Source organism: Marmota flaviventris, chromosome 7 (assembly GCF_047511675.1).
Source record: "Marmota flaviventris isolate mMarFla1 chromosome 7, mMarFla1.hap1, whole genome shotgun sequence".
Lineage (NCBI taxonomy): Eukaryota > Metazoa > Chordata > Mammalia > Rodentia > Sciuridae > Marmota > Marmota flaviventris.
The window spans coordinates 43,215,777-43,242,378 of NC_092504.1; the positions used below are offsets into that span (position 1 = coordinate 43,215,777).

At 41.6% G+C, this 26,602-nt stretch overlaps 1 protein-coding gene across 1 annotated transcript in view; it reads left to right on the forward strand.

Annotated features, from left to right (window-relative positions):
- The window catches only part of Cracd (capping protein inhibiting regulator of actin dynamics), a 228,288-nt gene that overhangs the window by 152,806 nt on the left and 48,880 nt on the right, over positions 1 to 26,602 (forward strand). The window contains exon 3 of the mRNA XM_071614303.1: positions 23,487 to 23,658. The gene's annotated coding sequence lies outside the window, so the exon portion shown is untranslated. The remainder of the gene's footprint in view (positions 1 to 23,486; positions 23,659 to 26,602) is intronic.

Here is a 26,602-nt window from a genome sequence, read left to right on the forward strand (position 1 = left end):
AGGGTGCTGGTGGCAGATAAAGATGCCAACGAAGGTAAGAGGTCAGGTAGATGTCACCCTCCAGTGCTGTCCTTGACTCATTATGTACTACAAAACTCGGGAGTGGTTTGCTTTTATGATAGTATAAAATTCCTTTCCTTGCCCATCACTAAGTTCAGGGCTGAGGCACCTAAAACAAAAGGCAGATTAACAAGAGAAGAGCATGCGAGTTTATTTTACCTAAGGTTCACACGACATGTGACATGGGAGCCTTCATAAGGAAACGAAGACCCAAAGAAGCAGGGAGCCTGTGTGTCGGTATGCTGTTGAGGAAGGGTAGATGGTCCTGGAGAAGCATGATGGAGGGAAAGTGTCTGAGTTCATGGTAATGAACTTAGCAAGGTCTGTCCATTCCAAGGCTTTTCTATGTCCTTGCATCCTTAGAGCTGAGAAAGTTGCTTTCCTCTGGAATGAGGGAAGGTCCCTGTCAAAGAAGGGTCTTGCTTCAGGGAAGAAGACCACTGGTAAGGTGAATGTGACCTTTCAGCTGCCAAGATGCCATATTTGGGGGTTTATTTTTATTATTCATTCATCTAATGTTCAGGCATATATTAGGCACTGAGAATACAGACCTGTCAGGCATAATATTCATTTATTAAATATGTGTACCCTCTTATCCCCAAAAGTATATGAAATGTTTTATAATAAATGACTTCATTCCTAACTTCAAGAAGTAGGGAAGACTGACAAGGCCACAATTATCATAAATACCATGAAAAGACATGCCACAGAGCTGCCACTGCACATGATAGCTAGAGCGGGGGGGCACCTAACACTAACCAGCACCCCTGGAGAGATTCCCTGGAGAATAAACTATACAAAAACCACCAGTGCACTGTCTTGATTCTAAGCGACCAGAGATTTTTTTGTTGTCGTTTTTGTTTTGTGTTAATTATTTTATTTATACATGGGCCCAGTCTTTATTTTGTTTTTATATATATATATATATATATATATATTTTTTTTTTTTTTTTTTTTTTTTTTTTTTTAATGTGGTACAGAGGATCAAACACAATTCCTCACATGCTCAGGGCAAGCGCTCTGCCACCGAGCCACAATCCCAACCCAGAGTTTTAAGAAAGGCTCAGTTAGAGTTGTTTAGCCAACTGCATGTCTGATCTTCTGGAGGCAGAAAGTCCTTGGGTTTGTGTTCTACTGCCTCAGAAAAACATGTTAGAAACCTATTCCTAAGTGCACGTCTGTCTTGCAGTGTTGCACCCTTAGGGTCGCTGTGATCAGTTCCATCTGCATGTCTGCCATGCTTGGAGCTGCCCTGCCACACTCAGCATGGTGGGTGAGCACCGTCACACCAGTGATTGACAGCAGTAAAGGACGTCCAGCCTTTCCACCAGCTGTGTAGCCTCTGAGTCAAAGTCCACATTACTCCAGTTTCCATTTTCTTCTGCATATCTGCTTGGCAAATGGAAAAGAGGAGCAAATTTTATACCAAAGTGCTCATGAAATTTTCCTAGTCTCTAAGACTTTTCTCTCCAGTGTGGCTGCTCATTATAGGGCTTTTATGCTTTTTGGATACATGAACCACCATTTTTTAACCTGGATGAATTTCTGTTCATTACAACCCAAGGTCCTTGACTAAGACAAATACTCAAAGCACAAGTTTATGCACTTTTCTATCCAGCTGGCAGGATTTTAATTTTCCAAGGTAAACATTATTTTCTGAAATTTCATTTAATTGAGTCTCATAGCAGTTTTCTGTGCTTGCTCAGTTAATGAGAAATGAGTGAATAACCAAAGTGAATTATCCTTCCCAGTTTCTCTGCCTCTAATTTCATCGAGGGCCCTTTATTTCCATTTGGAAACCAGCTTGTCTTTTATTCATTCAGTAAGCAAATACATAATGAGCCACTGCTGTGTGCAGGCATGATTTATAGATATGAGGAACAACACATGGACCTTGTCCTCCAGGACCTTGTGGCTTAGTCAGGGAGACTGACAAATAAACCAATGATTACAATATAGTAAATGCTTTGTAGGGTGACACTGGGTGCTGTGTAAAAGTAAATGCAATACTGGATCAGCCTTCGAAGAGCTCTGGGATATGGTCAAGGGAGGCTTCTTATAGAAGGTGACACCTAAAATTAAAATAGAAAGATAGATAGGAATTAGCCAGAGGAAGAAACTGAAGATGGTGCTCTGTGTATGTGTTAGCTGTCCATTGCTATAACAAATACCAGAGATAACTTATACAGGTTATTTCTGGCTCCCAATTTCAGAGGTTGAGTCCACGAGTGTTTGGTCCCATTGCTTTGGGCTTATGGCAGTATGTCACTGTGTATGCTGGAGCATGTCCAGCAAGTCAGAGAGAAAGAGGAAGAGACCAGGGCCCCACAGTCCCCTTTGAGGGAACACCTCCAATGACCTGAAGACCTCCTGTGAGGCCCCACCTTTAGTTTCCATCACCTCCCAATAGCACCAAACTGGAACCAAACTTTTAACACAGGAATCTTTGAGCTTTGATTCAAACTAAGGCAATGTATATGGCCTCACCTGAGCAAAAAACAGGAAAGTGCAAAAGAGTCTGGATCCTTATATCAAAATATAAAAGGAGATTTGTTCTTAAAAAAAAAATTATCTTTCAGAATGAGGAAAGTCATCTTCCATCCAGGTCTTTAAAAAATCTTTCCCATTAGAAGACACTGTCTCAATGACTTTATTTTGAACCACCAAGCAAAACACAATACCCTGAAACTATCTGTGTCCCTGTTAGTTTCAGTGTTTATGAAGGTCATATGAAAGGAAGCAAAGAAATTCAATATGAATTTAGTAAGTATTTGGGGGGATGACTTCAGAGTTGCCAGTCTTAGATAGCATTGCCAATAAGCCTTTTAAGTATCACTTTAGAATGAAATACAATTAGTGGTTACATTGTGAAGATCATGAGTATCACCCACAGGATGGATGGGAAAAAGAAACTGTCCTAATTTTGAGCAAATGGGTATTTGTGGCTTGAGATAAAATTTCCAATGATAGCATCATATACAGATGAAAAAAAAATATTTCCAGTTTTTAAGATAATAGGGCTATTTTTACATCCTCTTCATTTTCCAAATCCCCCAAGTAATAAAGTGAACAAGAAACAGAAATGCAAGCTTCATTTTTAATGGCGCTAGGACACATATGAACTAGAGTCTACAAAGGCTAAAAAGTGGCTGAGGAACAAGGAGAGAGCAGGAGAGTGACACCTAAGTTCCTGCAAGGATGGGCACCCAAAGAATCCTGCAATGCTCAGGAATAAAGGCATGCAGACAGCAGGGGGGTTGGGAGGCTGAGAATAGGGATTTGGGGAGAAAGTTTATCTTGGAGCAATGGCTCCCAGTTCCTCTCCCCTATTCCATAGAAAGGTAAGCAGGCCTCTGCCCTGCATCTGGTTTATTCTCTGGAAATAACAAAACCTGAGGGCTGGAGTGGGTATAAGGGAGGAGCCCTGTTGAAAACGACAAGAGTATGTGAAGTTTGTATAGTGTGTGTAGGGCCTGCTGAATACTGATGGCCTAGTGCACCAGGTGAGGGGTTGGGGGGCCCACCACTAGAGAACCTGAACCATCCCAGAAAGACCTCTAATGTCGACATTTGAGAGTCCTAAATTTGGAGAAGACCCCAATGTCCCCCAAGTCTCCAGTCTCCTTTTTGCTAACAGAAGCCCCTCAAGTTTTGGCAAAGAACGTGGCTCCCTCCATAGACTCCCTTTCCAGGCCCCCATCGACAAGCCCAGTCCAGACCCATGTGTTGTCCGTGGTGTGGGCAGATTTGCTTGTCCTTGCATTTCCTTTGGGCCTTCAAGAATATAATGTGGATGTGGTGCTGGTGAGGCAGCCTCAACCAGGCAGACAGGGACACCACCCTGGGAGGTCGTGGAGCAACCAGACAGGAAGAATGGAGGGAACAGCAGCTCCACTTGTCACTTGCTTGAGTCACTGTATTTTGGAGCCTCTATTTAAAAAAAAAAAAAAATCAACCCCTGGCTTTTTTATTCAAAGACTCTATTATGAAACCTCCCAGGGCTGGGGGTGTAGGTCAGTGGTAGAGCACTTGATGAGCATGCACCAAGACCCTAGGTTACTTTTCCAGAACCACAAAACAAAAACCTACCCGTTCATACCACATGCTGGCTGCAAATCAGATGTCAGTGCCTGGTTACTAAATATGAGGGAACAACCAAGGATCCATCACTAGGCTTTAATGAAAGCATCCAGGTAGTGGTGCTGCCTGCCCTAGTTGTTGATTCTGAATGTAAGTTCAGCTAACAGGCCATAAAGACTGAACACAAATCCCACAAACCCACATGCTTGGTCTGTGTTCCAGCCTTCCACAAATCTGCTCCTAAACTGCTATTCCAGTCTAATTGAGTAGCTCTCCAAAATTCCCCGGGCATCAGGCAGTCGTAAATTCTCACTGCTCCAATTCCCTGCATTTTTCTCACCTTTATTTCTTTGTGCTAATTACTCAGATTTTTTCCCCTGGTTTCTGAGCATACCATGTCTTATTCATTCTTCAAGGCCAGTTTATTCTCTTTTCTACTAGAAACCTTTCATTTAGAAATGATCGCTCCCTCCTTGAAATAATTGCCTTCTTCTGAAGTGTATCTCCTCCTTCCTTGTGTTGGGGGTACCTTAGGACTTTCTATAGTGTCTTTTCCTCGAGGATAGGCAGTAAATGGTGAATGAATGAGAGTATGAATCTAAATTGAAAGACTATCCATTGCATTGATTTTTAGCTGCTGACCATTCATTCCATCATTTCTTTAGAATATCTGCATAGAATAATCTCAGAGTCCCTGAAAAATCTCCCTGGGTTCAATACCTATATTTCATTACATACCAAAACAAGCAAACAAACAAAAATACCACAACCCACACCAAACAAACATAAATGTGTTTGTTGATTTTTCTGAACTAAAGGTTTGGGTACTTTCAGTTGTGTTTTGGTCATCTGTCTTTAATTTAAAATAGTAATAGTAATTTTCCATTTTCTGCACTGACTTTAATTCATCTTGCAGAAATGCTAGAGCAGGGCTTTTCTTCTGAGGAGTGTAGCACAGTTTGCTCCCATTGCAGCAAATCAAGCTCCTATTGTAGCTGTGGCAGCACAGGATGAGTCATTGCTTTGGCTGGGAAAAAGTGTTTGCTGAATACAGGAACAGAATGCTTAATGGTACCTCAGCACCTATCATCTCCCCCGAACACTCAGTCTGCTATTGCCCTTCACAGCAGTGAAATTAACCAAACAAAACAAAAAACTTAACAGTGTTTGGTTGAAGTAGCAAATAATTTGCACTTGAAGTCACTGGTATATAGACAAATTTTATTTTCCTAGCATAGGTCTGACTGTTTTTCTGTCTTCTTTTAAATAAGATTCAGGCAAAAATACAGGCTTCGATGTGGTGTTTGCCCTAGGAGGATACTGATGGAGCGGGGAGGGCAGAAGGCCACAGGGTACGTGAGGTTGTGATTGCCAACTCCAGCCTGCTCACCCCAGCAGTCCCACATAGGGAAATGGAACTTCCTGCATGCCCTGCTCTAGCCTCTGAAACTTAAAAATGCTGGGTGGAAATATCTGGTCTTTTTCCTCTGTCTTCATCCATTTTCCTTGTTGTTGTTCAATGAAAAGATTATTTATCTTTACCTGGGAAGGTGAAGGTGTGTGAGAAGGTGAGTCAAATATAAATGAGGTCAGTTGGCACACGCATCTCTTAGGGTCAGGAACCAGGTTGCAACTTGGGGTGGGGCAGTTACCGTGTACCAGCCTTTCCCAGATCCACCTTCGGGTGCAGAATCCTGGGTTGGATACTCCATTGGCCGTTTTCTCCCTGCTGAAATCAGCACTGTCTCAAAACCAACCCAACAGTACCTGGATCTAACCTGATTCCACTGTACCAGGTTTTTCTTTCTTTGCTTTTCTTTCTTTCTTTTTTTTTTTTTTTTTTTAGTATTTATTTTTTAGTTGTAGTTGGACATGTTATCTTTAATTAATTTATTTATTTTTATGTGGTGCTGAGGATCAAACCCAGGGCCTCACCTGTACTAGGACAGCGTTCTACCGCTGAGCCACAACCCCAGCCCCCAGTTTTTATCACGATATACAAATGCTCTTCTGAGCTCATCAGGTGGAGCACACATACCCCCATACCCCAGTGTCTGGCTGGAATAAGTAACCAGGTAAAAGAATGTCGGATGTTTAATCTGGAAACTTTAGGTTTCCATCAGCCTATAAGGTAAGAGTATGGAATGTGAAGAAAAGGTCCTTCACTTGTCCTCTGGAACTGGGAGATGGGAAAAAGTAGCCCATCCTTGTCATCACTAATGACACAGAGTATGGCTTCTGGCTTCTTTCCTTTGTAAGGCTTTTCACATGGCATATTATTCCACATATTCTGTTATTATTTGCAAAGTGCCGAAGAACTCAGAAAAGTCAGACTGCATTCCTAGCAGGCCTCTGGAAGTCATTCTCATATACCTGCATTTCAGTAAGCTTTGTTGAGTGTGAAAGTTTACATTATCACTGGGACAGGAAGTTGCATCTCATCCCAGCTTCATGCTCTGTGACCATCATCTGGCAGCTGTGGGAGGAGCAAGGCCTGAAACCCTTGTGCACAGGATCTTCTCTGTCTGCCTCGTAAGCTTAAGAGTTGGAGCCCAGGTAGAGAGTGTCTTTGGAAGCCTTGCGTCTCTCATTTGATCAGTCCTGCATGACGAAGCTCTGCTTTTCTAATAGCCTTTTTTCATCCTGGCTTTATTTCCTGTGTTACAGGTACTTACTAGTATATTCGCTATTTGTTGAGCTGTGTGGTTTGGTAGTTGTTGAGTGGCTGCTGATTGTAACTCGGAAATCTAAAGAATAGCCCTTTCTGGACTTCAGAGTTGCAGGAGGGACCTCTCCTGTCCTGTCTCCCCAGGATGTGCGGCCTTCACCTAACAACAGGACAGGAAAACCCACCTAGAGAATCCCACTGTAAAGCCAGGGAGGGATTTGGCACTCCACAGTATTTTACCAAGGTGAACAGAGCATGAGAGTAAACTCTATGAGCTGAGGATTCTTTGTGATGCCCCCAAGGAGATGGGTAAAACATCACAGCAATGCCAGGATGTAGAGTTAATCTGTCCAGTGGCCGGCCTATGGGATCCCATAAGGGAAAGCTCAGCTTTTCTGCCTGATGGAGGCTCTTCTCACAGACAGACATCAGTGGTATGTATTTCCACCCAAGAGTCAGGAGCTTTGCAGAGGACAACGCAGCAAAATTATTCCAGAGAGTTTTCTTTTTTCAAGTTATTGGAAAGTATTCTCCAAATCACCCCTATCCTGAGTTAGAGCTGACATCTCTCTAGGAAAGATGCCCGTTTCAGGGACCTGCTCATTCATGTGATTAATCTGTTCACTTTTGGTGAACTGCAACTACAGTTAGTGGGAAGTGTTTATGTGCCTATCTTGCTCCTGCCACAGTTAGGTGGGTCACCTGAAGGGTACAGGGAAGCAGAGGACACAAATCCTGCTCTCCTGGAGCTTACCCTCTGCTTGGAGAGAGAGCATAAACATGGACTTTTATTTATTTGTTTGTTTGTTTGTTTATTTGTTTGTTTTTGGCTTTGTGAGTGCTAGCAGGCAAATGCTCTACCACTGAGCTATACTCCAGCATAGATTTTTAAAAATTAAGACGCATTCGAGTCTTGATATATTCACTAGAGACATGAATTTTCCTGAAATACCTGGAACCTACCTTGGCAGTTATCTTGCAGAGATCACTGAGCTCCCACCTCCACAGAGGCTACTTGGGTCATTTGGGCAGCTGGAGGCTGCCTCTCTGAGCTCATCTGTTCGCCCTTTTCCCTGAGGGCTTGCTCTTTCCCCTTGCACCATGTCTGCAGTTTAATGCTACTATTAGGAGAAAGATTGGTTTCAAGCCTTCCTAGAAAAAAGGAAAATGCCTATCTCATGGTTCTTTTTTTTTTTTTTAAGTTGTAGTTGGACACAATACCATTATTTTATTTATTTATTTTTATGTGGTGCTGAGGATCAAACCCAGGGCCTCACGTGTGCTAGGCGAGTATTCCACCACTGAGCCCCAGCCCCAGCCCTATCTCATGGTTCTTTGAACTCTAATTTTAAATCGTCTGTTATTGCTTGTGTATCTGATATGTCACCAACATTATTTATGAGGGCTAATGTTATTCCCTCTTCCTCCAGGATGCTGCCACACGCCAGTGAGATTTATATGTTCTGGGATTGGGGTAAAACAGGATTTAAAAAAAAAAAAAAACTATTTACATCTTCTAAGTAAATCTATATTGCTCCGAAAAAATACCTATAGCTCTTTAACTTTTCTCTGCATTCCATACTTTCTAATTTTTTTCCATTTTATCCTTTCTTCCTTTTGGTTTATTCATTTCTTCTTTTTTGCTTTCATATATCGCACATTTCTCCTTTCCCTTCTCCTCTTCCTCATTTCTTTTTCTCTTTTTTCATAACAACTAAGAAATGCCATATAAAGGTCAAGACATACCCATTCATTAATTTAATGAATATCTTTTTTAAAAAATTTTTTTTCAGGTGTAAATGAAAACAATTCCTTTATTTTATTTTTTAATTTTGTGTGGTGCTGAGGATCGAACCCAGTTCCTCACACATGCTAGGCAAGTGCTCTATCACTGAGCTACAATGACTATCTTAACACTAACTAGTACTATTATGGTTAACAGTTTTTGAGTAGCTACTATATGTTGGGCATTGTAATAAATGCTCTAAATGCGGTGTTTAATCCTTACAAATCAGTCAACTATGTATTCTTATTATTGTTTCTGTTTTACAAGAGACCTGAAATTTAAGAGATTATGGGATTTACCCAAAGTTTGGTAGCTAGTAATAGAGTCCCAAATGCACTGTCTGACTCTGAAGCTCCTATGCCTTGGACTGAATGAGCTCTCCATCTGGTGATGTCTCTGAGATCTAAGTTCTCAATGCAGCAAAATGGCTAAGAGCATGGTATTTGAATTAGGTAAACATGGTTTGAATCTCAGCACTGCCAGTTATTAACATGTGACACTGGGCAAATCAGCTTACCTCTCTGAGCCTCCCTTTCCTTATCTAATAAAATGTGGGAAATAATACCACATACTTGTTGTGAGATATTACACGTTAAACTCTGACTATGGCACATCCCAAAGGTTAACAGAGTTGCCTAGTATTGTTATTTATGGGGAAAAATAGGCTTGTTATTTATGGGGAAAAATAGCATTTGCTTCTTCTGTAACCATCTTCATTTAACAATTTGAAATACCTGTGACTGTCTGCAGTAACCACCAGGAACTTTTCATTAGTTAATGTGTTTAAAGATTTCCTGAATCCATCCCTGTGTTCGTTCTGTGCAGCTTCTGGAGGTTATGAATAAGTTCTAAAATTTCCCACAGTTTTACTTGCAATTCTTCCTCATCTTCATTTAGCCACAGTGACTGCCCCATATGCCATGGCTCATGTGGATAGTTGTTGACTTGCATCTGAATGAAAAGTAAGATAATTTTTCCTTATCAGTGTTTCTTAGGTATGAGTAACTTGATCCTGAGCAAGAAATATGTTTTCTTCTTCTTCTTTCTTTCTTTTTAATGGTACTGGGGATTGAACCCAGTAGTACTTATCTACTGAGCCACATCCCCAGACCTTTCTATAGTTTATTTAGAGATAGAATCTCACTTGAGTTGCTTAGGGCCTTAGGTGCATATTCCTAAATACATAAGACATCAAGAAAAGCAGACAGGCAAATTCAGGACTTGCCCATTTTGGATATACTAGAGCAGAATTGGTCGGTGAAAAGCTTTCCCTCTATCGTTGGCCCATAAGCCAGTGACTTTCTGAAGCCCATCTGACTTTGCTTCTAGGAGTAGATCCTCAGGAGCTAAGTAGCCTTTAGTGGCTACTGTAATCCTGCTATTTCAGAAGGGCAGGGTCACATATTTTGCTCAGATTTGAGGGTCACATGTTAGTCCTTCTTCTTAGAAAACCTCAGTTGTTCAGACCCAGGGTGGCTGTATGCTCATAACGGTTGGGTATCCAGGCTCTAGGACTATGACACCTTCTCTCTCTGCATTTGCATTCCTAGGAATAGGGTCCTGGATCCTGACACGAAACCATGTGGCTCACATTCCAACTTGCAGACTATGCTATAGCCTCTCCCAAGTGCCAAAGGTCATTTATTTTGCTAAATAAGCGCAATGATTACAGAACCAGCATATTATGGAGATAAACTGGGACTGGAAAAAAAACATAATGAATATAATTATAGATATTTTATGAAGTTATAAGTTTTATGAGTCAGCCAAATTCTAAACATACCTAAGTTTTTAAAGAAACAGCTCATAGTATTTAGAGCTGAAAGGGACCATAGAGAGTCCATAGTGATTCCATAGCTTCATTTTACACATGGAAACTGAGGTCCTAAGAAGCTAGAAAATGGGTAACTAACCCCAGATCTGCAAGACCCAGAGCTTATTTTCCTATGTCTCACTTCCTCTTAAAGTAAAGAGGATTTTTCCTTGTTGTTAAGAAATAGTAAACAAAAGGGCCTGTGGTTTCCACCTTTGTTCATGGACTCAGTAATGCTAAAACCAAAAATAAACACCAACACCCCAAAACCAATCCAAAAAACCCAGCCAGATTTGCCCAAAGAGGCTGCATTTACATAACAAAAATTCGAGCAATAATGTGTATGGTCCAGAAGAGACCATTGTGAGGTTTCCTGCTGGTGGTGTGCAGCTTCCACGGCCCTCCCCTTGGGCTTTGGACAATGAAAAGTTGCAAAGCCAACATCTGCATTTCAAAGACGTCTGTCACTGTCGATAGAGATGGCTCAGGAAGTTATTCCCAACGATAAAAGGACAAAGGACAGCTTGGGAATTTTTCTTCTTCACCTACCTCACATGAACCTGCGGTCACTAGTGAAAATGGGTGGAAATGCAAATCATTGGCCCTTCAGATCTCTGAATTGGAGCTATTCTCTTCCAGAATTGGGTGCATGAATTTACTGAAAGATTGCACAGAACAGGTAGTGGGGTTGTACCTTTTTTGTCCCATCAGAATAGGACAGAGCCAGAGTGAATCTGTTATCTCCCTGAGCAGATTGAGTCAGGAATAAGATGGCAGAATGGGGATTTCAAGGGCCCATGGTGCTCTCCAATGGGGCAAAAAGAAGTAAGGGGCCAAAAGAAAGAAAATTTGTGTCAGCGCAGGAGAATGGAGGGAGGCTCCGGGAAGTACAGCCCGTTGGAGTCTGAAATATGGAGAGAGATGACAGAATTTCATTTAAAAATCCTTTAAAACAGTGTGTCTCCTCAACCCTCACCCCAGTTCTCAGAAATATTAGTGTGTCTCTACCCATAGGTATACACAAATGACTCGTTCTTCCTTTTCTAGACCATCTGAATGTTATGGGGTCCATTCTGCTACCACTTGGGTTCATATTTCATGGGTCTTATCTATTCAGTAAATAAACAAGCTTTGTGCCTCCCGGATCTGAGACAATTAGTATCACTTTGACCCTTGCCTACTTCCCACTGGCACCGTCTAGAATTCCCACTAAATTTATCAAGAGCTGATGCTCACATGGTAGAACTAATGACTTCTGCCCTGCATCTCTGAGAATTTTTACATACTCTGGCATGGTTTGAGAATCTTACCCTAAACTCATCTTTTCTGCAGTCCTCAATAAACACTATGTTATTAGTCAAGATTTTCTTCTATTTATCAGCTCTGGATTTAACCAAGTTACCAGTGTAAAGACACAGAGACTTTGAAATTATTAACAGTTAAAAGTTTGAAAGAGTGCCAAATGGAGACACTGAATCTTTTTAAAATCTGTTAGTTTGTTTTTAAAAGAAATCAGTGACCCATCAGTAGCATCACAGAAACTGCAAACTTGTAAACATGATGATTGAACCTTGTTTTAGTGAGCTTTCGTGACACTGTGACCTGACAAAAACAATTTTAAAGAAGGAAAAGTTTATTTGGGGATCACAGTTTCGCAAATCTCAGTCCATAGACATCCAGCTCCATGGCTCTTGGCCTAAGATGAGACAGAATATCAAGGTGAGAAAGGAAAGCAGCTCAGGACATGGCCACAGGAAAGCAGAGACTTCCCCTTAATATATACCCTAAAGGCATGCCCTCAATGACCTGCCTCATCCAGCCACACCCTACCTGCCTACAATTACCACCCAGCTAATCCCTATCAGTGGTTTAATGCCCTGATTAGGTTAAGGCTCTTACAATGCAATCATTTCACTTCTAAACTTTCTTACCTTATCTCAAGATAACGCAGGAAGGGACTACTCAGGCCTGATTTCCAGTTAGTTCTGCATGATTTTGAAAGCACCGTTTGAAAATTTCATGCTATAACCCCATTCTGGGATGGTTTCAAATGAAGGGGAATGTCCCGATTGCGCAGAACTTCAAGCAATGCATCTGATTGTAAGGAGAAATTACCAGAGGTGTCAGATGCTGGACAAGGACTTGGAAAACACATGATTGGAAAATTGGTGACAAAGGATCTGGGGAAAGGGTAGGTGGATACACCTCTCTGAATGGGCTATGAATCTAAAGATATTTGCCCCTTGTGAATTTCTGAAAGGACTATCTGTCTACACTCTAAGTCCATACCTAATACACAAGGTGCTGTTTCTCTCTTACCTTGGATTTGTGGGCCCAGGATTTGAGGGGTGTAAGTAGGATGATTAGCTCCATTCATTATTACTTCTAATGTTTGTTTCCCATCCTGAGAGCCCACTTATCTAGAAGTCTTAGGTCCAAAGGGAGGAGTCCTTGCTCCCGAAGAAAAAGAAGTGGCCACTATGCTGGCCGGAGTGTCTGATCCTGATGACCCGGGGAAACTGCGCTGGTGTCCCCCAATGGAAGTAAGGAAGAGCATGTCTATACACGAGAGATCCCTTAGCACTTCTCTCAGTGCTCCCACATCCTGAAGGACACGGAAGACCAGAATGACCACATCAGGATGACTAATGGCCCAGGTTTGTCAGGAACACAGGTGTAGACTATCTCACTCAGCAAAGAGCCACCACCAGTGGAGGTCCTGGCCAAGGGCAGGGTTATGGGATAGTTAGCAGAAAATGGCTGTGAAGACCAGCCATGACCATATACCAGTTAAAAGAACAAAGATTCTTAATAGTTGTGTTTCTTCCTTATTTTGTTACGAATGTTTATATATATTAACCAAATTTTTGTATTGTTTCCTGATCTTATCCTTTTATCTAACACAGGATGTAATGATGGTTCACTTTATATCTTGGTATTTAAGTTATGGGGTTTCAAAATAGAAGTGTGGACCCCACAGGGACTTGGCCTCTCCTCTGGGGAATGGACTAGTGTTTTCATAGGTATGTGGGATATTGGATATCATGTTGATGCGAATATAAATTTGTGATTAACTTTTTTTTTTTTTAGAGATTAAGTACTGTTTTAAGGCCACGGGTATGGATGCCAAACCGACAGAGGCTAAAGCATGACATCTACTGATGTCAACTCAGCTAGGTTATTGCCCCTAGTTATTTAATTAAACTGCAATTTTGCTTGAGTTCTTGCTGTGAAGGTATTTTATAGAAGAAATTGAAGTCTACAGTCAGTTGCCTTCAAATGAGGGAGATTATTCAAGATCATCTGGGTGGGCCCGATTCAAGGTGTTGAAAGGATTTTCTTAGGAACTTTCCACAGGGCAGAGGCTTCCCTGAAAGAAAAAAATGTCACTTGCAGATAGCAGCTTCAGCTCCTGCCTGTGAATTCCAACCTGTCTTTCCTGATGACAATTCCTTGTAATATAGAGGTTGGGATATCTGTATCCATCGGTCTTCCATCTGCTGGTTTTGCTTATCTGATTGAACCCCCTCAGCTGTCCTCTGTGGGTTTAGTTTTACCCATCAGCCCTGGCAGCCAGGTGCAGCGCTGAGCCCTGGGTGCTGGGTGTTCATGTGTTGAACCACATGGTTTCCGTGTGGTTGGCCTTTGTGGCGCGGCTATCCTTGCTGAGGTACTTTGCTGCTTCTCTGAATGTGCAAGGGCAGGCAGCAGGCAGCTCCTCCCCCAGCATCCTCCCCTGGGAGCCCATCACAGATTCCCAGCACCCTCTGAAACACAAGTAGCAGAAACTGGCAGTGAGAGGAACCACCACCCACACGTCTTCTAGTATGTGGGAGAAATGTGGCTAAACACGGAGGCTTCACACTAAAGTTCTTTCTGCCTCTGTTACTATTTCTAAATATTATTTGATTTCCCTTTTGAATTGTAAAACATGAAAAGGAGGTTCTGACAGGCGAGTGAAAACTACTAGAGGGGCTGGGTGCAGTCGCTCATGCCTGTAATCCCAGCAACTCTGGAGGCTGGGGCAGGAGGATCTAGAGTTCGTAAGCCAGCCTCAGCCACTTAGAGAGGCCCTAAGAAAACTAGCAAGACCCTGTCTCAAAATAAAAAATAAAAAGGGCTATGAATGTGGCTCAGTGCCCCTGGGTTCAACCCCCAGTACAAAAAACAAAAACAAACAAACAAAAAAACTAGAATAATTAATAATTAATATTTTTTTCTGTTTTGTTTTATTGGGGATTGAACCCAGAGACACTTAACTACTGAAATATATCCCCAGCCATATATATATATATAATGTATTGTATATGTATATATATTCATATATAATATTCATTCATTAGTTGCAATTGGACACAATAACTTTATTTTATTTATTTATTTGTGTGTGTTGCTGAAGATCAAATCCAGCACCTCACACATGCTAGGCTGCTAAGCCACAACCCTAGCCCTGCTTTAATATTTTATTAGAGACAGGGTCTCACTAAGTTGTTTAGGACCTCATAAGTGGCTGAGGCTGGCTTTGAACTTGTGATCCTCCTGCCTCAGCCTCCTGAGATGCTGGGACTACAGGTGTGTACCGCCATGCCCAGCTTAATACGGGTTTGAGAAATGGGGAAGAAACAAAAAATAGTTGTCATTTTAATCCATAGGCCCTTGCCTAAACCTAGGTAAGTACAAACTATTTCAGAAGATTGTGTATGGGTATAACAGGTAGTTTTTCTATTAAGCAACATATTTTCTAAAAATTAATGATATGAGAAGTGCAAAATTATGATATGAAAAACACAGGGCTTATAGTGTGGTGCTATACTTGAAAAATTTATCAGTCGTAATGACAGCTACAAATTCTTGTTCGTGTGGCACAAATTCATTTGCTAGCAAAGCTTAATGTAAATATTATTATTTTCTCAAATATTTATTGCATTTGATTATAAAGTGCTGTTCTGAACATCACCCTGTCCACTAGCATCTAAGGTAATAAACTCTAACCCTAATTTTAAAAGGGTAGGGACGTAATAAAAAATGTAGCACAGTGTCACAGATATGGTGGTTAAGAAATGAGCCAAGGCACGGTAGTGCACGCCTATAATCCCAGCAGCTCCAGAAGCTGAGGCAGGAGGATTGCGAGATCAAAGTCAGCCTCAGCAAAAGCGAGGTGCTAAGCAACTCAGTGAGACTGTCTCTAAATAAAATACAAAAAGGGCTGTGGATATGAGTCAGTGGTTGAGTGCCCCTGAGTTCAATCCACCCCCCCCCAAAAAAAAGAAATACCTAAAAGTAATAAGTACAGCACTTCACCTTGAAGAAATCATGCAAGTGGCTTGTGGATTGGGACATGGTGAGGACTGTGGTTGGTGAGGTGGTTGGTACAAGGAGGTTTATCTGGAATCATGGATATGGAAACTTGTAAAACCACATGTGAATGGGTGCATCTCTTAACTCAGGCAGCCATCTAAGGTGGCAAGAAGATATTAGGGGTTATGCATATGTTCATTTTGTCTTATTTCTACACACCTCATTTCAACGGGCAATTTTATGCTTTCATCTTGTGCTTCTCTTGGATGAGATAGCACATATCAATCACATTGGAACAAATTTGCATTTTCAGAACAAGATTGATTACAGGACCGACTAAACAACATAAAGAAATCACCCATCCTTTATTTTTACTGCAATTATCCCAAAAGTTCTTTATATGTCTGGTGCAAATTCATTTGTTTAGTAAAGTTTACTGTGAATATTGATGTTTTCTAAAAATAATGTGTTTGATTATGAAGGGCTGTTATAGACCCCATGAGGACCTAAATATGGTGTTATACAATGTGAAAAATACTGATTTCTAAAATACCCTTGGCCCTGAGGGGTAGAGAACATGGAGATCTATATTATTGAGAATCAGGCATCATGCTGGGTGTTGCAGATACTGGGGGGAAATGAGGCGCAGTCCTTGGAATCCCCAGGGAACTTGCGGCCTGAGAGAATCAGATGCTCTGGGGTGTAGTCAGGGATGTCTACCCAGTGCACAAGCATAGAACAGAGGAAGGAGCCATTCTTTCTGGCCAAAATGTTAAAGGAAATCTGGAGGACATGACAGCTAGACTGTTTGGGGCGAGTGGCTAGGAATTCTCTAGGCAGAGGGAGAAAGTTATTCCAGGTAGAAGCAAGGTGTGAAGGCACAGTTACAAAACAGCACATCCAGGGTTGTCTCCTTAATATCACACAACCATAATGCATTGGATCAGTTTGCCAGGGTGGCTTAAACACAGACTGTTGGCTTAACACAAACTTATTTCCTTGCAGTTCTGGAGGCAGAAGTCCAAGAGCAAGGTGTTGGCAGGGTTGGTTTCTTCTGCAGCCTCTCTCCTTGGCCTGTAGATAGCCGCCTTCTCCTCCTGTCTCCAAGTTGTCTTCTGACTGCATGTGTCTGTGTCCTAATCTCCTTTTCTGAGAACATCGTTGATATTGGACTAGGGCCCACCCTAATGACCATATTTAAATCTTATCACCTTTTAAAAACCCTACCTTTTTTTTTTTCCTTTGATCTGCATTTTTTTTTTTAAATTTTTTATTGTGGGTTGTTCAAAACATTACAAATTTCTTGACATATCATATTCCACACTTTGATTCCAGTGGGTTATGAACTCCCACCTTCACCCCATACACAGATTGCAGAATCACATCAGTTACACATCCATTGATTTACAAATTGCCATACTAGTGTCTGTTGTGCTCCGCTGCCTTTCCCATCCTCCCCCCTCCCCCCTCCCCACCTCTCCCCTCCCCTCCCCTCCTCTCTCTCTACCTCCTCCACTGTATAACCCTGAGGGTCTCCTTCCATTACCATGCAATTTCCCTTCTCTCTCCCTTTCCCTCCCACCTCTCCTACCTTTAAATGATCACATTCTGAGCTTCTGAGTGTCAGGACTTTAGACTTGTGAATTTGGGGTGAGGCACAGTTCAGCCCGAAACAATTGTGGGCCAAGCAGAAATATGAGCAGGGCACCCAGTAGCCAGGAAGGGGTGAGGAGCTGTCGCAGGGCTTGAGGACTCAAGGCTTAAGGACAGAGGTCTTAAGTACGTGTGTGTGTGTGTGTGCGTGCGCATGCCCATGCATGTGTGCATGCCTGCAAAGTATATGGTGCCTACAGAATGATGTTGGAAAGAAATTGCATCTTTTTGAAAAGGAAGAGAATGACATTTGTGACTGCAGAAATAAAGCAAAACCAAGCTTTAGGCCTACTTTAGAGATCTATAACATACCATAGCCATGCATCCTGATGTCCAAAACCTGATATCCCCCTATACACTGGTCCTCACTTTTCTCCCTTTGTTTCTTATATTTTCCTCTTTTTTTATTTTTATTTACACTACTGGGGATTGGACCCAGGGGCACTCTACTACTGAACTATATCCCTGGCTACCACCTGCACCCCACCAACCCCTGCAATTTTTTTTTTTTTTTTTTTTTGAGACAGGGTCTTGCTAAGTTGCCCAGGCTGGCTTTGAACTTGCAGTCCTTCTGCCTCAGCCTTCCAAGCAGCTGGGATTACATCATGTGTCACTGTACCCAGCTGGTCAGCATGCTTTCTGCCTCTGAACCCTGACTTGTGAAAGCCAGTCTCTTCCTCCCTTGGGCCTCTCACCAGTGGCTGCAGGGATTCCTCTCTTATCTCCTAAAAGAGTTTCAGTCCCATCTCCAGTTAGCACAGCAGCAAGTGTCCTGCTTTCATGATTCCTCCAGAAAAAAAGGAAAACTGTTTCTTCTTTTTCCCTTATAAAGCAGCAAGCAACCATGTCATCCTTCCCACGTGTCCCCTCCTTTCCAGAAGTAGAATTTCTTCCTCAGGCTTGTCATCACAGGTCCCTGGGGCACATAGTCCCTTTGACTTTGTTGCTACCTTTTAGTCATAATTGAAATGTCCCTGGATTGTGGGGTCCAGTGCAGTTGTGATAGCCATGAAGTGCTTGTGCATCCCAGGGTTTGGTAAGTAACCCTTCAAACTAACAGTTGGTTCTGAAGTGTATTTAAATATCCCAGAGCTAAGAAAAGCATTGCAAAAATCCCCTTTAAGGACTAAAATTACAGGACTCAAACAATTGCTGTGTACCATGTCCTAATGTATGCATGGCTGAAATCAGTAGTTACCTAAAACATTAGGTTTATTTAACCAGTGAAGCTCAAAATGTTTCAGGCAATCCACTCATGTTTCCTGACTGATGTGCACCAGGGTTTAGAGGTGGAGTACTTGTGTGTGTTTGTGTGTTTGTGTGTATGCGTGCGCGCACATACCTGCAAAATATATGGTGCCTACAGAAACTAAAAGATGTTTGAAAGAAATAATGCAGACCATTTCCCAAAGTGTGTTTAGAGGAACCCCAGTCATGATGAATGTCAAGAAAGTGAAGTTTCCTTGGCCAAATGAGACTTTCAATTTCCAAGAGTGAATTTCAAAAACAGTCTAGGAAGCACTGTGTATTCTTTGCTCTTTAGAGACCAGTAGTGATCGCAGCATATTAAGGATTCTGAAAGGTCCCATAGTCAATAAATTTGTTTGGTGTTTTTGCTTTGTTTTGTTTTTTAAAATTTTTCCTGGATTCTCAAATGTACTGGCCTTAAGAAACTATACTGACTTCTGAGAAATCCCAGAGACCAAGACATTCATGAAGCTTTAAAATGAACTATCATAGGAGATTTCTGGTTTTCATTTAGAAACATACAATAGAACTTTGATGCAGAGGAATTGGAAGCTGTTATTATTTTAGGTTTAGAAATGAAAATGTAAGAATTGCATCCTTATGACAAATGGAAAATGAACCAGATTTGCTTGACTTGCCCAGTGATTTTTAATTTTTAGGATCGTCTAAATAAACTAGTAATTATGATGATGCAGCCATCAGATAGTATGTGATTATATCCATGAAATAATGGATAATGAACACTTCTTTATGTGAAAAAAAAATCCCTAAAAGTAATTATTGGATGATGAAAATAAATTAATCCCATACTTAAAAAATAAAAATTGCTGTGATCCCTAAAGCAGTATATATGCATATATAGATTCTTTCATGTGGAAGAGTATTACAGAAAAATGCTGAAATATTAAGAAAATGTGGTGCCCACTGCCTTTTTTTGCCTATAAATATGTTCATACAGCCCAAGAGGGTAAATTTTTAGAGAGGCTGGTGAGCAGATGTTCCATAGCTAATAAAGATGGGATCAGGATCTGGGCCAAGCTCTCATCTCGAGCCCAAACACTTAACCCCTAATTGGAGCTGTAACCTTTAAAAAAGCCAATTCGGTGGTACTAGCAGTTTTCCTTCCCCTTCTCCCCATTGCTTCAACTGCCCAACAAAAGTGACTTTAATGTCATAAAATTCCAAAATGCCACCTTAAATACTCTATGTTGGAAACCACTTTGCTAGACTGTACTTCCTGGCTGTTGGGTTTGGGGATATTTCACAATAGCAATGCGGAAGGGTGCTGTTTTCCTATATTGCTAAAATTGCTTTGATCTTTCAGGTTCCATCTGTGAACCACTGAAGCATTCGCAGGATCGGTAATTTGTCAAGAACATGTCTGCTACTGGCAACCGTGCACTTAGTGTAGCTGATTCTGTGGAGACAGGCTGCAAACACTGCTCCCAAACCATATGTTGATAATAAACCAGTCTATTTAATGGATATTAATAGACACACACTCAAATTTTCGTAATGGTCATTGTGTGTTTCGAAGTTGTTTTTTTTGATGAGAGATCTTGAACCTGAAAGTATAAGTTGGGGTATCAGATAAATCACAGTATAACTCCTCTGCTTTATAAAGTGTATTCATTCCCTCCTAATGTCACTTAAGTTTGGCTGTCTCCACGTAGGGTGTGCTTACATGTTATAACTGAATCTTTTCATAAAGTTAATCCTAGAAAATCAGTGAGTTGCCATGGTCATTAATGAAATAAATCTTAAGATTTAATGATATTTCTGACAGGAAGTGCATAATAATTTTGGAAATGAGGATGGGGAAATTATTTTTTCATAATGGAGACGTCTCCAAACATAGACTCTGGAGCAGACCTCTAACAAAAGTGTCTTGTGTTCTGAGTGTTCTGAAAGAGAGATTGTGTCCTCAGGACATGACCTTTTCCCCCTCCTGGTAAGGAGGGCTGGTCGTTGAATGGAAGTTTGGACAGGTGTTGCTTCCTTTTCCTTTTGTGGTAATACCTGAGGCATTGCTGAAACAGCACCCCCGGTGACCCCTGAGAAGTGCACTATGACACCTGGACTTCGACACGCCCTCCAGAATGATGTACTTGTGCCAGGTTATTGCCCATATAAGGTACAGCATCAAGTGGCAGCACCTATTTCACAGTCAGTCCTCAAACAGGCTAGCCCTGTGGGTGGGTCACCTGATGGAGGCCATTGTGTGCTTACGGAAACCCACCCAGGTCTCAGAGCTAAGGCTTCGGATCCTGGTGTCCTCTCCAGGGCTGCCTTTTCCCCAACCTGTGTTCACATTCAGCTCCTTCCATGCTCTATTCACTCTGTCCCCCAACCACGTGGCCCACACAGCAAATATCTCACGTGGTGGCCGCCACCTTTCAGAACATGTGGCTGTGACTCTGAGAACCTCATCAACCTTCTGAGCTGACCCCCACACCAGGTCTACCTGTTGGTTAAATATGCCAGTAACCTGTTCAAAAAAATTGTGTTTTTTTTTTATTTTAAATTATAATTAACTCCCTTGGTTCCATTTCAACTGAACACCAACAAAATAACTTTACAGCACTCATGATTATTTTCCTATTAATAGTTGTAGCTTAGCTTAAATGCTAGACTGCAGACCCAGGTTGGGGTCAGGATACCCAAATTGGTATTTTCTGGAATTTTACTATTATCCTTTGGAATATTTATGATTAGGAAATTTGGGGTTAGTTATTTCTGCAGTGAGGAAAAAAAACAGTTGATATAAAAGGAAAAAATAAAGACAATGTTGGAAATAAGTGAAGCATAGTATAAGTTGCTATGTGACTGTTTACTACGATGTTGTCAAAGTTAGAAATCAGGCGTCATTTATATATTTTCAGCCTCGGACAGTTGTAGAGAAGATATTCACTTGTTTCATCAATTTCCATACAGATTGTTTCATTTGGAGGGATTTTACTCATGAAAACCCTAAGTAGGCTTCATGAAAATCACTGGCATATTCGCTCTTGCATAAATAACCATTGAAAATGAACAAACATTTTGAAATCAAACCTTCAGTCTTTTTTTTTATAGTTGTAGATGGACACAATACCTTTATTTTATTTTTCTATTTTTATGTGGTGTTAAGGATCGAACCCAGCGCCTCACATGTGCTAGGCAAGCACTCTGCCACTGAGCCACAACCCCTGCCCTCCAGTTCTTTTTAACCATTTTAAAATATGATCTTAATTGTGTTGCCCACTTTCTTATCTTTCAAATAACATTCAGTAAAATAATTTAATCCTTTTTTGAGGACTGAATGCCTAGCACAATACAAATGGTGTGTATGAAGCATCTACTGTGTTATAAACATCACTTCCATTTAAATGTGATCTAAAGCAAACTTGAGTACATTGAAGTTTGAGGGTCTGTGTGCACCTGTACTAGATCCCAGGCTGTTTCTCTTTGTAATGGTGAACTTTCTGCCTGCTTCCTCAGCACCTTATGTAACTACTGATGGTGACCTTGGTTGGAACCACTTCTTCCTCGCTTCACATTTTCAGGGAAGTAACACTAGCACTGAAGGTCACCAGACGAAAGGAGACCCAGCTGGTTACATCCTTGACCTCACTGTTAACCCCAGATCCCTTTGTAGGTTGTGGCCAGCAAAGCTCCAGGGCTCTGGAGATGGATCTGGGTGCTCTGAGCAGGTATTTTTCAGTCTACTTTGTGAGCTTCCACCTTTCCCTCTCTTTCAGAACTCCTGACTCTGGCTTTAGAGATGTATTTCCCACATATAGGCAAGTTATTCCACCTCTCCATGTCTCAGATTCCTCATCTGTAAAATGGGGACATTATTAAAGTCTACTTATAGTCGTGAAGATGAACTCAGTTACTATCTGTAAAGTTCTTACTGCAGTAATATACAAGTAAACAAGTTTAAAAACCATTAAAAATGGTTATCAGATCACTGGCTAAGTGGCTTTTTAAGCTTCTTAAAGGAAAGATGAGAAAAAATGTGATTTCTGGTAGACAGTGATTTACATTTTCTTTCCCAAGGTAGAAGTGGAGTAACGTGAAGGAATTTGTACGAAAGAGCAGAACTACAAGGGATTACCTAAAATATCTGCCGCAAATGTTGGCAGCAAGCCTAGGTCCTGACTAGATGCAGTAATGTGTGGGGAAGTGTTCACAGCAATTCCTTGGGGGCTCTTCATAGTAGATTTTAAAAAGAGATAAAAGAAAAAAAATGGAGATATATGGCGATGTGGGGTATTGAGGGCAAACCTTGTACCAAGAGTTAGCAGTTATCTTCTATATCTAATACAGAAGCATATGATCAAAGATGTGTGTGTGTGTAAACACAAACACCTGCGTGACTTGCATGACTTACATGTTTTTCTCAGCCTCTTCTTTGGAAAAGGACATTGGCTATTTTTTTTTTTTTGGCAGATTGAAACAGTACCTTTATTTTATTTATTTATTTTTATGTGGTGCTGAGGATCGAACACAGTGCCTCACACATGCTAGGCAAGTGCTCCACCACTGAGCCACAACCCCAGCCCCTGTCCATCTGCTTTGTTAAAGAAAGCAGACACGACCTTCCTGTAGCCTGCGTGAAGGGGTACAATAGCAGCCACGATGAAGCTTGGAACCTCTTCTCATTCACCCCAGATGTTTCTTGGGCTCCTGGGGACACAGTCTTACCATGCCCTCAGCTTGTGCTCTGCCTTACTGAGCACAGACTGCGCTGGGCTGGCTCCTCTGTTCCTGGCACTGGGCTTGGTCTCTGGCTGCCCTTTGCTCTGGCTCCCTGGGCCAGAGGCAAGTCGGTTGTCATTTGCTCCTAGGCTCAGAGGCACGGCCCTATCAAACTGTGTTTATCTTGTAATCCACAGACAAGAAGAAGGGAGGCAGATTCCAGCCTTTTAAGAAGTTGTTTGGCAAAAGGAAAAAGAAAGACACTTCATTGTCCCGGGAGGAGTCGGTGGGGAAGAAGAGTTCCTCTTCCCAGAGTGTCAGCAATGAGACCTTCTCTTCAGATGAGGAGACCCTGGAGGACAATCTAAGGTAATAACTTGCACTTTCTTTTTCATTTCTCTGGTGTACTCCTAGGTTGGGGAATGGGATCCCTAAGGAGGCAGGTGCCATTTGGGGATTCACCAGGCAGGAACAGCCTCACAAGTGTGTCCCACCTGGGGCATGCTGGCAGCACTAGTGCGTTCTGTGTGGAGAAGTCACCTTGGAGACTTAGCAGACGAGTCTGGCCTCACTTTCCTGGAGTGCACAGGGACCGGGCGTTGGTGTCTGTCTGCCCTGTTGGTAGATGGCAGTACACGGCCCCGCCCAGCAAGGTCCTCAGGATCGAAGACCAGGTTCCCACGTCCCATTACTTGGCAAAGAGAAAATGACCACAGACTAGACCTCACATTCGAGTTGAGGCCACAGATTGCTCAGGCACAGGGCGAGCACCCTTTGCACCCCTGGCCATCTCTAGCAGCTTCTGGGATGTGTTTTGGTGAAACTTGTAACTTCTTTTTGTCTTCCTCCTTCTTTCCCTCCCTCCTGCCTTCCTCCCTCTTAGAACACAGGCACCAAATCTCACGATGTCTGTGTCAAAAATTCAGAAAAGCAGGGTCAGGGGGAACTTATCACCTGAGTGCTGGGCACTGAAGTCAGAGTCAGCTGGCTGCACTGACAGTTTAGAAATGGGCTCCTTGAGGGTTGGGGTCATAGCTCATTGGTAGAGCACTTGCCTCACATGCATGAGGCACTGGGTTCGAACCTCAGCACCACATAAAATAACTGAATAAAATAAAGAGATTTGTCCATCTACACTTAAAAAAAAATTTTTAAAAAGAAACAAAAGTTCACTTTGAGTTTTAAAAAGAAAGAAATAGGCTCCTTGAAGAAGCCTTTGCAAGTACCTAGTCTGACTGATTTGCCCTCACCCATGCTCTCCAATGTCATGAGCCTGGCTCCAGCAAAGAACTTCCTATGGAAATGACTGATTTGCTTGTCTGTCTCTCGTTCGACTGTTACTCTCATGAAGTCAGGGACCGGGTTTAACTCGGTGTCCTATAAATTTTTTTTTTTTAAAGTTCCTATGAATGTCTGGCCCTGGTACCTAATGCAGGCTGAAGGAAGGGATGTAGGAAATGTAATATTCTTACTGTGTTGCAAGGAGAAAGACAACTTCTCTTTCAGTGGTGTGTGTCAGTAAATTCTAATGGACACTACTTACTGTTGTGCCCAAATTACAAAACCCTCAGGCAGGCAGCATGCCTTAAGCCTTATGGTGTTCCCAGCAGCATCCGTTCGTTCAACCACCACTGACTGTCGACAGGCCTGTGTTTGTTTTTCATTGCCTTCACCCTTCAGGAAGGAGAGGACTTAACTGAAAGGAACACTCAGCCAGCCCTGAGGGACCCCACTGTTGGAATGCCCGTGAATATCGCCCAGTACGAATCCATTTTGATTTTACTTCAGTTTCTTCAGTTGTAAAACAGGAACGTGAATCTTTGCCTCTGTGTCAGAATGAGATACAGGTACTACTAAAGCATGCCCAAGAAGTCATTTTATGCAAAAATGAGGTCGTGTGGAAAGTTCGCCTTTGGAAAAATGATCCTATAAAACCAACTTGTCTTTTTTATAGTAGGTAATGGTTCTGCCATGTCCCTGAAGTCGTCTTGAATTGTTTTGGACTCAGAGGAGATGGAGAGCTCACAAGTTCTCTTCTCACTTAAGTCTACATTCTATTTCCCTCTTGAGGTTTCCTTAAGTTTTTAAGGTTTTCAAAAGCTTGCAAAAGCTCATATTAGATCAAGCAGCTACATTTCTATAAAATATGGATAATTTCACCCATTCCCATTATTGACTCTTGTTTATAAACTTCCACTTATGAAACATGTGCTATATTCCAGTTAAGTATGTATTTATATTAAAAGCTCATTTAATAAATAAGGGAGCTAGCACTTTGGAGTATACATTTTTAAAAATATCTAAATACTTTAAAAATTAAAATGGAATTATAAACAGTGGCTTGTGAGACTGAGGCAGGAGGATCATGAGTTCAAAGTCAGCTTCAACCAAAGTGAGGTGCTAAGCAACTCAGTGAGACTGTGTCTCTAAATAAAATATAAAATAGGGCTGGAGATGTGGCCCATGAGAGTGAGATTTCTTCACTGAGTCAGAATTTAAATTCACTGAGTCAGTGGTCCAATACCCCTGGGGTCAAACCCCAGTACCCCCCCCCCCAAATTGAAATATAGAAATAATCTAAAAATATGTATTTCCCCTTCTTCCAGGAAATTGACAATTACAAAACAATCCTGTCCACAAAGTAAAAATTGCATGTATTGCTTACAGCATAACTGAACTTCTGTCTGCCCACCTTTTAGATGGAGAAAATGAAAAATATTGTTTCCAATAATTATTATTTTCAGTTCACTGCTCAATTATGTTACAATGATTTTTAAATGTAACATTTTACTTAGGGAAAACTCTCATTGAAACTCAAAACTCAAAATTCATTCGATGCAATGTTGCATGTCTATAATCTCAGTGACTCTGGGGCTGGAGGATCACAAGTCCAAAGCCAGGCTCAGCAACTTAGCAAGACACTCTCTCAAAATAAAAAATGGCTGGGGATGTGGCTCAGTGATTAAGCACCCTTAGGTTCAATCCCTGGTACAAACAACAGCAACAACAGAAATTCTATCAACATGATCTTGGGTAGAGGTTCAAGGAGGCAGATTGCAGTGCAGTGTGAGGGAGAATTTCATAATTAGTAAAGCCACCTAAAAATAGGAAGTTTGTGATATGTCCACAGGGGATGGGGCCCATGAGAGTGAGATTTCTTCACTGAGTCAGAATTTAAAGTGGCTGAACTTCAACATGTTATTGAACTCTAAGAATCTGTAATTTCAGAAATGTTTCTGTGACCAAGAATAGCTCCTCATTGATCTGCTCCTTCTGCCTGAGGTTTTCCATTTCCTTTGGGCTTTTAAAGCAT